The sequence below is a fragment of the Felis catus genome, chromosome A1 (assembly GCF_018350175.1).
Source record: "Felis catus isolate Fca126 chromosome A1, F.catus_Fca126_mat1.0, whole genome shotgun sequence".
Classification (NCBI taxonomy): Eukaryota; Metazoa; Chordata; class Mammalia; order Carnivora; family Felidae; genus Felis; species Felis catus.
In genome coordinates this window covers 104,225,006-104,238,324 of record NC_058368.1, presented here as the reverse complement: position 1 = coordinate 104,238,324, position 13,319 = coordinate 104,225,006, and the positions used below count along the sequence as shown (strand labels likewise).

General features: G+C 42.2%; 1 long non-coding RNA gene across 3 annotated transcripts; it reads left to right on the top strand.

Moving 5' to 3' along the window:
• The first annotated feature begins 297 nt into the window (after positions 1–297).
• On the top strand, positions 298–9,062 carry LOC109500113. 3 transcript variants are annotated; one of them, XR_006598545.1, is made up of 3 exons: positions 1,480–1,993; positions 4,891–5,766; positions 8,921–9,062. It is a non-coding gene; the product is annotated as an uncharacterized LOC109500113 (long non-coding RNA). The 3 variants fall into 3 exon arrangements; XR_002157749.3 differs by lacking the exon at positions 8,921–9,062 and adding an exon at positions 8,165–8,862; XR_002157748.3 differs by lacking the exon at positions 8,921–9,062 and having other exon boundaries at positions 298–1,993; positions 4,891–5,870.
• Positions 9,063–13,319: the final 4,257 nt, after the last annotated feature.

Below are 13,319 nucleotides of genomic sequence, written 5' to 3'. Positions count from 1 at the left end.
TCCAACTCTTGATGACAGCTCAGGTCATGATCTTGTGGTCCTTGAGTTCAAGCCCCACACTGTTGGTGCAGAGCCTGCTTGGGATTCTCTCTCTCTCTCTCTCTCTCTCTCTCTCTCTCTCTCTCCCTCTCTCTCTGCCCTCTCCCGCTTGCTCAACGCACACGCATTCCCTCTCTCTCTCTCAAAATAAGTAAAAAAAAAAAAAAAAAAAAAGAATTACAAAGCTGTAAATATTAGCTCAGAATAAAAAGATGATTAGAATCTTGGAGAGAAGCTTCAGTTAAGCTTACTATGAAAAACACTTGCACCTATGAAATACATAGATATATTCCAACCACAACAGTGTAAATTTGAAAAAAAAAAAATACTGTGAAGTTTTGCAGTGAGAATTTCTGCCTCAATAAACAAACTTTCTAGAAGAAAGTCCCCGAGGATATCTTTTCATTTTCAGAACAGGAGGAAAGGGAGACTGACAAACTCCAGTCTACATTATTCTTCGAAATTGTGTAAAATTAAGCTGTGACTCAGACCCGTACAGAACGCCAGAGGTTTCCTGCCGGTAGGGAACACCTGTAACTTTTTTCCCACTCACCCTCTGAACTGTCTTCTTATGTTTGGAGAACTCCTCACCATTGGAGTCTCAGCAAGACACAGGGTCTGCCTCCCACTCTATAGATGCTAAAAAAGCCAGCCAGCCATTTCTTTTGCAGGCCTAGGTTTGGCCAAGTAGATGCACTGGCCCAGAATTTGACCCAAAGCAATAGAAATGTGGCAGATTTGTTCTAGTAGCTCTAGCCAATTTCGGAAGGCAGCTGGGACAGAGCATCAGCTTATACACAGTGTTGGTGGGGGATGGCAGCTACAACATCAACTCTTTCTTGGCAGCAATAATGACCTTCCCAGACATGTTCCGGGGCCCTTGGCATGTAGCTTCTTTTGACCCCTAGCCGTCCCACGATTCTGTGAGCAATTGGTACGTCTTCAGTACCTTCATTTTCTGCCGTCAGAATCAGCCTCTGTGCTTACAACTAGGAACCCTAAAGGGACACAGAACCTCTGGAATAGTGACTTAGAATTAAAAAGACAGGAACCAGGGAATACAGTTTCTCTTAGAAGCTACATACTGCCCACAAAAGACATCCAGTTGAAGGTCAGAGTATTATTAGTAAAGAGACACGTGTATATTTTTCCTTCACGTAAGTCAAGGAGGTGTGTCCGGGAGGATATGTGGGGAAAAGGCCAGTTTCAGTGATAATCTAGAAACAACGAAGGGAAACCTTATCCCTTTATCTAGGTCCAGACTTAGATATCTAACTTACACAGTTAAAAATGCAGGAGTACAAAATAACTGTAGGCATTCTACAATTACATAAAACAAAAATACGTAAAACAAAATAGAGTATACTAAACACGCGAAAATGGTCCGCCTGGGGGAGGCGGACATAGGAGTGGGGAATGGAGTTGAAGGACATGGTTGCAGAAACATGTGCAAAATGCAAGGCTTATGTCTGAAGTCCTCTGGCCTACATGCCTGGTGACATTTCCTCAGTCCCTGCAATCTCCGAAAGAGAAAACAAAACTCTCCAGCTGACCAACCTTCAGGCTTGGAGATGAGCAAAGCAGCGAGGAGCCTGAGGTAACAATGGGACTGAACCACCAAGCTGAGGCTCCCCACCCAGGTGCAAACAGACAGCAGGGGGTGGTCAGGATACCTGCCACGGAGATCGACCAGCAGAGGATGATGATGTCCAACACCCTCTTTTACCAACAAAACTCTTTCCATCTATGCCTAACTATAGTACAGTGATATTCTATAGAGTCATGTTTGGGGGCGATGAAAGAGTTTGGAAATAGATTGAGGTGAGGATTGCAATAACATCACGAATGTAACTAATGGCCCTGAATTGTATCCTTAAAATGCCAAGGTTTGTAAGCATGGAAGTTCCTTAAAAAGTTAAAAACAAAACTACTCTCCGATCCAGCAACTGCACTAGTAAGTATTTACTCAAAGGATACAAAAGTACTAATTCGAAGGGGTACATGCACCTTGATGTTTACAGCAGCATTATTAACCATAGCCAAACACTGGAAAGAGCCCAAATGTCCATCGACTGACGAATGGGTAAAGAAGTTGTGGTATACATATACAATAGAATACGACTCAGCCATCAAAACGTATGAACTCTTGCCATTTGCAATGACACGGATGGAGCTAGAGAATATTACGCTAAGAAAAGTAAGTCGGTCAGAGAGAGACAAACATCACTGATCTCGCTCAGATGTGAAATTAAAAAAAAAATCAAAACAAAACAAACGAGCAAAGGGAAAAGAAAGACAGAGAGGCAAACCAAGAAACACGCTCTTAACTTTAAACAAACTGATGGTTACCAGAGGAGGGTGGAGGGATAGATGAAAGAGAGGATGGGAATTAAGGAGGGTACTTGTGATGAGCACTGGGTATTATATTTAAGTGATGAACCACTAAATTCTACACCCGAAACTGACAGTACACTGTATGTTTTTAACTGGGATTTTAATAAAAAATAGAAAAGAATGCCAAGGTTTGTCATATATATTTTTACCACAATTTAAAAATATTAAAAATGACATACACTAAAAACCACTGGAATTACACACTTTAGATGGGTGAATTGTATGGTACGTGAGTTATATCTCAACAAAACTGATGAAAATTATTCAAAGTATTTAGGATTTTTATTTAAACCATTGGCATTTGGTGCTATCCATCGCAATCTTTTGGGAACTGAGAAATTGCTCCTCCTGTCTGACAACTAGTCACTTCCTTTCGCAGCACATTAGACGGGTATATTAGAAACCACAGAAACACCCAGGTTTGAAACACACCAGAGGGGCACACCTGGGTGGCTCAGTCGGTTAGCGGCTGACTTGGGCTCAGGTCACGGATCTTGGCACTTTATGAGTTTGAGCCCCATGTCAGGCTCTGTGCTGACAGCTCAGAGCCTGGAGCCTGCTTCGGAATCTGTGTGTGTCTCTCTCTCTGCCCCTCTCCCACTTGTACTGTGTCTCTCTCTCTCTCTCTCTGCCCCTCCCCTGCTCATGCTCTGTGACTCTCTCTATCAAAAATAGATAAAGTTAAAAAAAAATTTGAAACACATCAGACGTTCATTTTTGAAAAGAAATGGAAGGGAACAGGGGCGCCTTGCTGGCTGTCTCAGTCGGTAGAATGTGCAACTTTTGATCTCAGGGTTGTGAGCTCAAACCCCACACTGGGTGTGGAGATTACTTAAAAATAAAATCTTAGAAAGAAAGAAAGAACCAGAAGGGAACAAATAAGTAGAACCTGGCAGAGACAGGCTCTCACCTAGAGATGGGCAGCACAGCCAGAGGGAAGTTAAGAAGTATCCAGGGGAAATGAAAACCACGCTTGGTAGTGATGGGCTTTTTATTTTAATCTATGAGATTTCATTGAGCAGCTACTGGCTCCAGGCCCACCCAGCAGGAGACAGCTCCCCTCATGTGATCACCTGTAGCTGTTGGGTCTGAGCTGCAATGGGAGGCCTGGGCCTGGGGAACCTCGCAGCTGTGCAGGGATCAGGGCACAGTTTCTCCATGTCTAGACAGGCTCCTGTGTTGGTCCTCCCCATTCTTACCTCCATGCCCTCAATCACGCTGCTCCCTACACCTGCAAAGTCCTTCCCACTCATCAGCGTTTCTCTGAATCCTCCCCAACCCCCTCCTTCCCTAGCGCCCAGGTGGAGAGCCACCTTCAAGACAAACCAAACTGGTTTCAAAATCATTGTAGACACAGTTCCCAGATACTTTTGACCAGGCAGGGAACGGGGTGGGGTGGGGCGGGGGGGGGGGGGGAGTGGAAATCAGAAGGGTCTAACAGGCTCTCATTTTTGGCAGGGGTAAGGCAAGCAGAACAGGGCTAAGGGAAAATAGTGCCCCTACTATTCCCTACAATTCTCAGGAAGTGGTGTGAATCCTCCAAGTTTACACCCCCTAGGTTACCTAATGATCTTCTTTCAACACCATTTGCATTTCTTTAAAACAATTCATATAATATATTTAGTGACTTTACATGTTAATTCAGTGTAATGGCCTGTCTTTACAAATCATCCTTCTGTAATTATAATGGGAAAAACAGGTTATGTGCACATTTTTCCTCTCCAAGTTTGACATCTAGCTTTTGTTAAATTCCTATTAATTGCTACTTTTGGGGGCTTCTAAGGAAATGTTTGCACTGCCCAGAACAGTTGCTTCCCAAGTTTTCAAAAGTTACACACGTAGAAAATGATAGGGGTGCTTGGGTGGCTTAGTCAGTTAAGCATCTGACTTCGGCTGAGGTCATGATCTGGCCATTCATGAGTTTGAGCCCCGTGTAGGGGTCTGTGCTGACAGCTCAGACTTGGAGCCTGCCTCGGATTCTGTGCCTGCCTCTTTCTCTGCTCCTTCCCCACTCATGTTCTGTCTCTGTCTCTCTCTCAAAAAAAATAAACATTAAAAAAAAGAAAAAAGTCACACACCTAGAAAATGATAATTATTTTTTATTTAGGAATACAAAAGCAAAGGGCTAAGGCAATCATATCCCCAATTCCTCTGCGCAGGGCCCCAACTCATTCATTCATTCATTCATTCATTCATCCATCTATCTCCTTCATTCATTCATCCATCTACCAATCTATCTCCCTATCCATCCATCCATTCATCCATCCCTTCCTCTTTCCTTCATTCTCCCCTCCTATTCCCACTTCCCACAGACAACAGTTCTGAGTGTTTAATGTGTATTATTTTGTCTCCTGTGTTATTATAAAATGTATAGTTATTTCGTACTCCCGAATGTTCAGTTTGTGTAAGTGACATCATGTTGTAGATCTCATTTGCTTTCTTCCTTTATTCCCTGAGCACGGTCTTGCTGTGTCTACATCTAAGCTGTTACGTTGGATTTCACGGTGGACACCTCCCACGCCTAGCACCCACCCCCAGGGTGGGCACCTGTATCGCACCTGCCATGGCGATTGCCCTCATACGTACCCCCTTATGGACCTGAGAAGGATTTGTTGAATCACAGGGGTTACAGATATTCGTCGTGAATAAGTACCGTCTACTGCTCTCCAGACTGCTGTCTACCCTAGTCTAAGAGCTGTGTGTAGCATTTCCTACAGGCCCACAACCACAGCCACACCTGGCATGGAAATGAGAATATTGATACGGACACCAGAGTGAAAAGATAAGAAAAATAGGCCCTGCCCTTGGGCAGCCTGAGGCCCTCCAGCCTCCCGGAGACAGAACACCCATTCACATCACAAGGCATTTCTCTGTGTCACAACACAGACGAGGAATGCTGGGGTAGGATGCCCTCCCCACTGCTACTATCTTCTGAAAAAATGACTCAAGCCTCAGGATTGTGTGGAATGAGGGAGAGTCACTGTTACATTTCTCAGGATGTCACTTTGGCAACCTCTGTTCCACCAGGAACAGTCACGATTGCTGACCATTCTGCCACCATCCTGGGAGCTATATCCATCTAAGGAAGAAGCATATGCGGACAGAACTGGTCAAGGCCTCACGGGCAAGGTTCTGAGGAACAAGCGGAATCCAGGCCTGCTTGACTGCAAACCACAATCTCTTCCTATGCCTTTGTGGGACATATGTCAAGAAGAAGGGGCAGAAATAAGGGCTGCTCAAGAAGTTGACTTTGCTCCTTGGGGAACGTGGAAGTGTTCCCTGCAGAGTCACGACCGGGCTCCCCCATGAACGCTGCAGATTCCAAGAGCACAGGTCCCTTTCTTTTGCTTTGTCACCTTGGGGTTTTAGGGATTTCAGTATAGCAGTTGAGATACAAACCCGTAAACTTTATTTAGAAACGTACGATGATCTGAGAACCATAGAGTTTGCTTTGTTAGGTTGTGTGTGTGTGTGTGTTGTTTTCCTTTAGAAGTGTAAATTAAGTGACTGATGTGTTTTCACAGTCTGTGGGTTGAGGCTGACAGAAAGAGTAAGGTAGGTACCTTTTCCATTCCTAAATAATGGAAAGAAGGAAAAGATCCCAAGAGTTTATTTTTTACAAAACCCTTTGGAGAAATCCTGGTTTATGGGGATGATAAGGAGATAAATAGCTCAAGAGATGACATCTTCATTTATTCATATGAAATGTAAATGTTTGCTGCAGTCCGGAATGAGAATTTTCAGGATATCCATATACATTAAGTTCCGGAAGAGGGAGACACATTTGCTTACATGCTTCTCTAGAAATGAAGATAATATATTAACCAGGCAGAAAGCTAATCTAGTATGCTTGGCTTACATTTCGTAGTTTCTGACAGAACCACAGGCTGAGGATAAGGAGGGACGGACATAATCCCCTTCCTAGTAATGAAGTGTTTGTCTATTCAGGGGTCATCGCGGGCATACTGAGTGGTTCTCTGGATTTCCAGAACAGCATTTCCACCATCTTTCCACCTTGGTTCTTTCATTAGATGTAGGATGTCCAAAATATGTCATGGGGACTTAGGACATTAGTGTGAGAAAAAGAAATGGGACTTCAAAGAAAGAATACCAAAACAGTGACTCCAACAGTTATAATTACATGTACATAATTTAGACACGGTTAATTATGGTTTCCCATTTACATATTTAGAAACACTGTAGATAGCATAATTTTTGGATGTGATAAGGTACGATGATATCAAAATACACATGCACGTGTCTACACAGATACACACATGCAAGACCAGAAGCCAGGGCGCCAGGGTGGCTCAGTCAGTTAAGTGTCCGCCTCTTGATTTCAGCTCTGGTCATGATCCCAGGGTCGTGGGATTGAACCCTGTGTAGATCCCCCTCTCTTTCTGCCCCTCCCCTCTCCTCTTTCTCTCTCTCATTCTCAAAAAAAAAAAAAAAAAGGAAAGAAAACACTCACACCTAACTTAACCAACACTGCCCCCACTTTTAGGCCATTGCTTTAGGGGCACAAAAGAGATCAGACAAATCTGAATGGAGATTTTCAGGGACAGAGAGATACTGCTGTTTCCAAAAGTAAGGGAAGGACAGAACCGTTCAGTTTGTTTTCATGAGAGAAACCATGAAGAAGAAACCAGAGGTGCTTACCAAGATTTTAGTTTGATGGGAAACACCCTGAGTGTTAGACCAAACCGAGATTGTCGCTTTCATCTGTACTTGAGACGTTGTGGAGTCCCTGGGGATAATTCTGCTGCCCTCCTCCATACTAAACAATTTGCACCTATTAAGTTCTTCCAAAGACAAGCGGGTCTGTGAGACAACATCATCCAGCCCAACGAAAGTGGCAGAACAGGATACCACATACTTTGTGGCTGCTACTGTAGTCTGCATGTGTTGGTGAGAGTTCTGCTCTATTTCCTGCTGTTCAAATGTTTTTAAAACCTCACTGCCATCTAATGACTTAGGACTTTTACATCCTGAGTGGGTCAGCATAACATTCATATCTGGTGCTTAATCAAAAAGAAGGTTCTTATTGGGTTAGAAGAAACTGAATGGTAACTCGCAGGGACGGTTCAAAATAGTCTCCCGTGTGATGCTGGGCTTCTAAAAGGAAGGAAGTCTAACAGACAGACAGACATTCTTTACCAAAAAAAAAAAAAAAAAAAAAAAAAAAAAGTTTAGTATTTAACAGGTCCCACATTTTCTTACAAATTCCTTAAATCATTTTCTATCACACTGCTTCAACTTCACCTTCAAGTAATTCTAAACACTTTGGTTGTGGCTATTTAGAGTTTTTGTACTCCAGAAAGGACAGAATTAGGCAGAACATGACTCTGTGATCTTCATTTTACCATAAACCATAAATTCCATGTTAGCACTAAACTAACATCGCATTAGACATGTGTGTTGTTTTATGTTAAATTGAGTTTCCTCTGGTTGCAAGTGACCAAAAAAAAAAAGGCGGGGGGGGAGGGTTGGGGGGGGAGAAGACAGAGAGAGTTTAAGCAAAAAAACCAAAGGGTGGAGGCACTTGTGGGAGAACCCAGGAGCATCTGCTAAATGCAGGGAAAGAGGGACACCAGGCTTTGAGAGGGCAGAGACAGAGCATCTCTGGGAACCTCGCTGAGCACAAACACAGGCAGAGATTTTCTGCATCAAGTGCTTGCTGCCTCAAATGGTTCTCGATCAAAGAGAAACTGACTGTCCCTTCTTCCCTCAGGATTCAGCTCTGGACCAGTCAGCCTTGACGATAGGGTAGCACCAAAAAACAAACAAGACTTAGAAGAATCAAGAATCCACCTTTGTGGGCTCGGTGGGAAGTTCTTGGAGAGAAGGGGGCAGCCCAGTGCCACCCACACTTTGACTTTAATACTATAACCACATATTACAGTTAAAGGCAAGCCTTGCTAATATTCCATAGTAGAGTGATGAACACATTAAATGATGTGTTCTTTCCTAATATTTTATTTTCATGACTTCTTCTTGATCTCACAACCCTAAGATCATGACCTGAGCTAAAATCAAGACACTTAAGTAACTGAGCCACCCAGGTGCCCCTAGATGTGTTCATTTGGATTAGAGTTCCAATCTGTATGTAACTAAAACATCCTTTTATTGACTCCTACCCCCTTCCACCAATTAATTAGTGTTGTTTTTTTTTTTATCCTTCGAGGAATTGTTCATAAGAGAAGACATTAAAATAATTCTTAGGTTTACCTTTTCCTGAGGATGTCCTATAAGACCACACTTCCCCTGATCTAAATGAGAATTTCAAACATCTCCTAGGGATCGCTCAGTTAAGTTCAGTGAATGAGCGCTACTGTGAGCCCAAAGTAACAATTCTCACCACACTGTAAGTCCCTGAGTGCCAAAAGCTTGTCTAATTCGCCTTTGGATCCCTGCACGCACCCTCAGGCAAGCTCAAAAAAAAAACATTTGTCAAATAAACGTTATCTTATTTATCTTTCCTATTCAGATTTACTCCTCAGAGGGAGGAAGAGCCACGTGCATTTAAACTTCAGGTGCCACACGGGACTGACAAATGGCATGCATGGGGAAAGAACTTCAGATGTATCTTAACACGTATTTCTCAAATTAAAGAAAAGCAGTTAATACAAAGAGAGGTCAAATTTTTTAACGTTTATTTTTGAAAGAGAGACAGAGGGTGAGTGGGGGAGGGGCAGAGAGCCAGAGGGAGACACCGAATCTGAAGCCGGCTCCAGGCTCCCGAGCTGTCAGCACGGAGCCCCATACGGGGCTCAAAACCGCGGGATCATGACCTGAGGCAAAGTCGCACAGACCGACTGAGCCACCCAGGCACGATACATGGAGATTTTAGATATAAAGGGTCTCCAGTCAGATTGAAGAGATCGAACAAGGTTTCTAAAAAGACCACTCAAGAAACTCAGGGCTTTGCCTCGAAGCCAGATGAGTTGCCCCCCAAAGCAAGCTCCAGAATAGAGGACGCACAGTGGGCTGGAAATGTGGGGAAAGACCCATGTGAGAGGTGGAGCCACTCAGGCTGCAAAGGTTGGGTGAGTGTCAGACCCGTGACAAGCCCACCACCCCAACCTCCGCAGGGGTTCCTAAATAGTCATGACCTTGCTCTTTTCAGTGGGATGATGAGTCAAACCAATATTGGCATCAAAGCTGCTGGACTTTTTCGCCCCGTTTTTTGATTTTTGATTTTGGTTTGTTTGTTTGTTTGTTTTGTACCCAAAGCATAACAGGGAAAATAAAAAGACAGCAAAAACTTTGGCAGTCACATAGGACGCTTGAAGGAGTGATTTATTTGTTGCCTTTGGCAGGTTTCCACTAAAAGGTTCACTAAGCCTCTCCCTCGCTGGAGTTTTTGGGTTGGGGGGGGGTGGACAGGAGGTGAAGTCGGGAAGGACTGATTTTATCCTTCTCTGCACAAACTTTCACCCACCCTGCCTCTGAAAATAACTCTGTCTGGATTTTAAGAGGAGGGATCTCACAGAATACCGCATGTGAGATTAAAACTTTTTAAATGCGACAAAATCTAATGCGACAAAAGCTGTTGAATTGTATACTTTAAAATGGTTAATAGTGGGGCACCTAAGTGGCTCAAGTCGGTTGACCGTCTGGCTTGATTTCAGCTCAGGTCATGACCTCAGGGACTTGGAGGGAGCCCTGTGTCAGCCTCGGCACTGAGTGTGGAGCCTGCTTGAGATTCTCTCTCTTTCTCCCTCTGTCCCTCTCCCTCGTTCTCTATCTCTCTCTAAAATAAAATAAAATAAAATAAAATAAAATAAATAAATAAATAAATAAATAAATAAAATGATTAATAGTTAATTTTATGTTATATGAATTTTACCTCAATAAAAAGAAATGAATGGAGCACACTTAATTTGCCAAGGCCAGGAAATTTGTTCACTGTACTTTGTGTGTGTAAGCACTAGACCAAGACTAAAAGTAATTTAGCCCTCTGAAGGAGTCCTGGGCAGGGATCTGAGTTTTGGTCCCAGCTCACCTTCATCGTGGGCAATCTTTAAAAAATATTTTTAAGTTTATTTATTTTGAGAGAGAGAGAGAGAGCTGGGAAAGGGCACAGAGAGAGGGACAGAGAGAGAGAGAATCCCAAGCAGATTCCACATCCCTAGCACAGAACCCGACTCAGAGCTCGAGCTCACAAACCATGAGATCAGGACCTGAGCTGAAGTCAAGAGTCAGATGCTTAACTAAGCTGTGCAGGAGCCCTCAAATTTCTCTTATAAATTACCAGGATTGGAATATCTGGTTACCTAGGTCTCTTCCAGAAGTGAATTGTTTGATTTTGAAGCAAGACGGATTTACATCTTTATTTTTATCTTTCAAAAGGGCTTCTTTTTACATGTCATTTACCCAGTTAAGTCTAAAGGCCCAGTGAAGTGACAAAACCGTTAAAACCTAAGCAAATCATTTTGACTGGATCTCTTCTCACCTAGGAGCTCCTTCATTGAAAAAAACCCCACACTTTAACACATTCCAAGACACAAATGTGTATAAGACCCAATCCTGCCCCCAAGAAGTATGCAGCCTGCTGACCATCGTGTAAGCATTTAGAAAAGGACCAATCACAGCACAGCCCAGGAAGTGTCCTTAGTGATCAGGGCTGGGAAGCAGCTGGATCCTGAGGATGACCCACCCACAGGGCAGAGAGCTCAGGCAAAGGCTGGGACGGTGCAGAGGAGAAGGAAGCTGGCGAGAGCAGAAACAGCCCCTCAGCACCCTCACCCTCACCTGGAAGATGAGGTGGCTTGTGATATGTAGCTCCTCACAATGTTATTCACTACCAAGGGAAAAGTAGTTACCCTACCGTGGAGGAAACTGGCAGACCTCTCTAGCCAGGGATCAATGCTAAAGTCACCACATAGGTAACGAATTGATATAAAGTGCTTCCTGATATAATACGCTGAGACTTCTGCGCCACAAATGCCTAATCTCAATTTAATCGCGAAGGAAACACGAAAAAGACAGAGGAACTGTGTCCCCACTGATGGAGACTAAAAAGATGGAACCAAAGGCAGTACATGTTCTAGGATCTTCTCTCACTGTAAAGGACATTATGCAGATAATCAGAAAGATCTGAATAACATCTGTTGATTAGACAGTAATATTGTATCAACGATAATTTCCTGACTTTGTAGTCATCTAAAAGTGGGGTGCCTGGGTGGCTCAGTTGGTTGAGTGTCCAACTTCAACTCAGGTTATGATCTCACAATTCATGTTCAAGCCCCGCATCGGGCCCTGTGCTGACAGCTCAGAGCCTGGAGCCTGCTTCAGATTCTGTGTCTCCCTCTCTCTCTGCCCCTCCCCTGCTCATGCTCTGTCTCTTTCTCGAAAATAAATAAACATTAAAAATTAAAAAAAAAAAAAGGATGCTCTTATTTTTAGGAAATATACACTGAAGTAGTTAGGAATAAAGGGGCATCATATCTACAACTTATTCTCAAACAATTTAGAAAAAGTGTGTGTGTGTGTGTGTAATATTATTATACAGTATGTTATATATGTTATATTTTTGTTTATGTTAGCTATCATTATATTATACTACTATATATATAAATGCAAAGAAAAAAGAATAAAACAAATACGATACAATGTTAACATTTGTGAAATCTGGGTGAAAGATGTTTGTGGGGAATCTGTGTGCTATTGCTGAAACTTATTTGTAATTCTGATTTTACACCACAATAAAAAGGGAAAAAAAAAAAAAGAAGTTGAGCTTCCTGTTGCTAAAATACAAACCCTGTATTTGTCTGACCATGTTTTTGAACTTTGCCTATTTACCTCCTTTCTATGTGACATATTGGATGAATAATAAATAATATTTATAATAAATTTATAATAAGATGAGGCATTTTGGATTTTTTACTGCAATACAACTCACATACCATAAAATTATCTTTTTCAATGTATAATTCAGTGGGTTTTAGTGATGCAACCATCACGGCTAATTCCAAACCGTGTTCAACACCCCTAAAAGAATTCATCAGCTATCACTTTTCTTTTCTTCCTATTTCCAATCTCTGACAATGGCCTTCTGTTACTATAGCTGTGCCTTTTCTGGACATTGAATTTACATGGAATCATGTTATATGCAGCTTTTCGCATCTTGTTTCTTTCATTTAGCATACTGTTTTTAAGATTCATCCATGTTGTAACGCTTACCGGTATTACATTCTTTTTAATTACTGAATAATATTTCCTTGTATATAGATGGCACATTTTATCGATTCATCACGTGATGGATATTTGGGATTTGGTCTGTTATGAATAATGCTGCTGTGAACATTTATGTACACATTTTTTGTGCGGTTATATACTTTCAATTCTCGTGTTTACATACATAGGAGTCCAATTATTGGTATACATACTGTATTAGCTTGCCAGAGCTGACATAATAAAACGCCACAGATCGAGTGGCTTCAACAACAGACACTTATTTTCTCATAGTTTGGAGACTAGGAAGCTGAAATTAAGGTATTGGCAAGTTTGGTGTCTTCTCAGGTCTCTCTCCTTGGCTTGCGGACACATCCACGAGCAGAAAATGCATTTTCTCTTACTAAGAAGGTTTGCTTTGGATGACATAACTTCTAAGGCCTTATCATATTAAAAAACTGGGGGAGAGGCATAATGAGGGTGTGCGTGCACAGGACAAAGTCCCTTTTGCCATTTGGTGCTTTATAAGAGCGTGGCGAATAAAAAAATTATAAAGAAATTCAGTGATTAAACAATTTTTAAGTGAGTTTCATCCACCTATACTAAATGCCAGTTGGAATAGTATTTAGCTCTTTCTGACACATTAAGAATATTTTAAAGACATTTTTATTTATTTTGTTTCTTGTTGTTGTTAAATACGGAGATTTCTT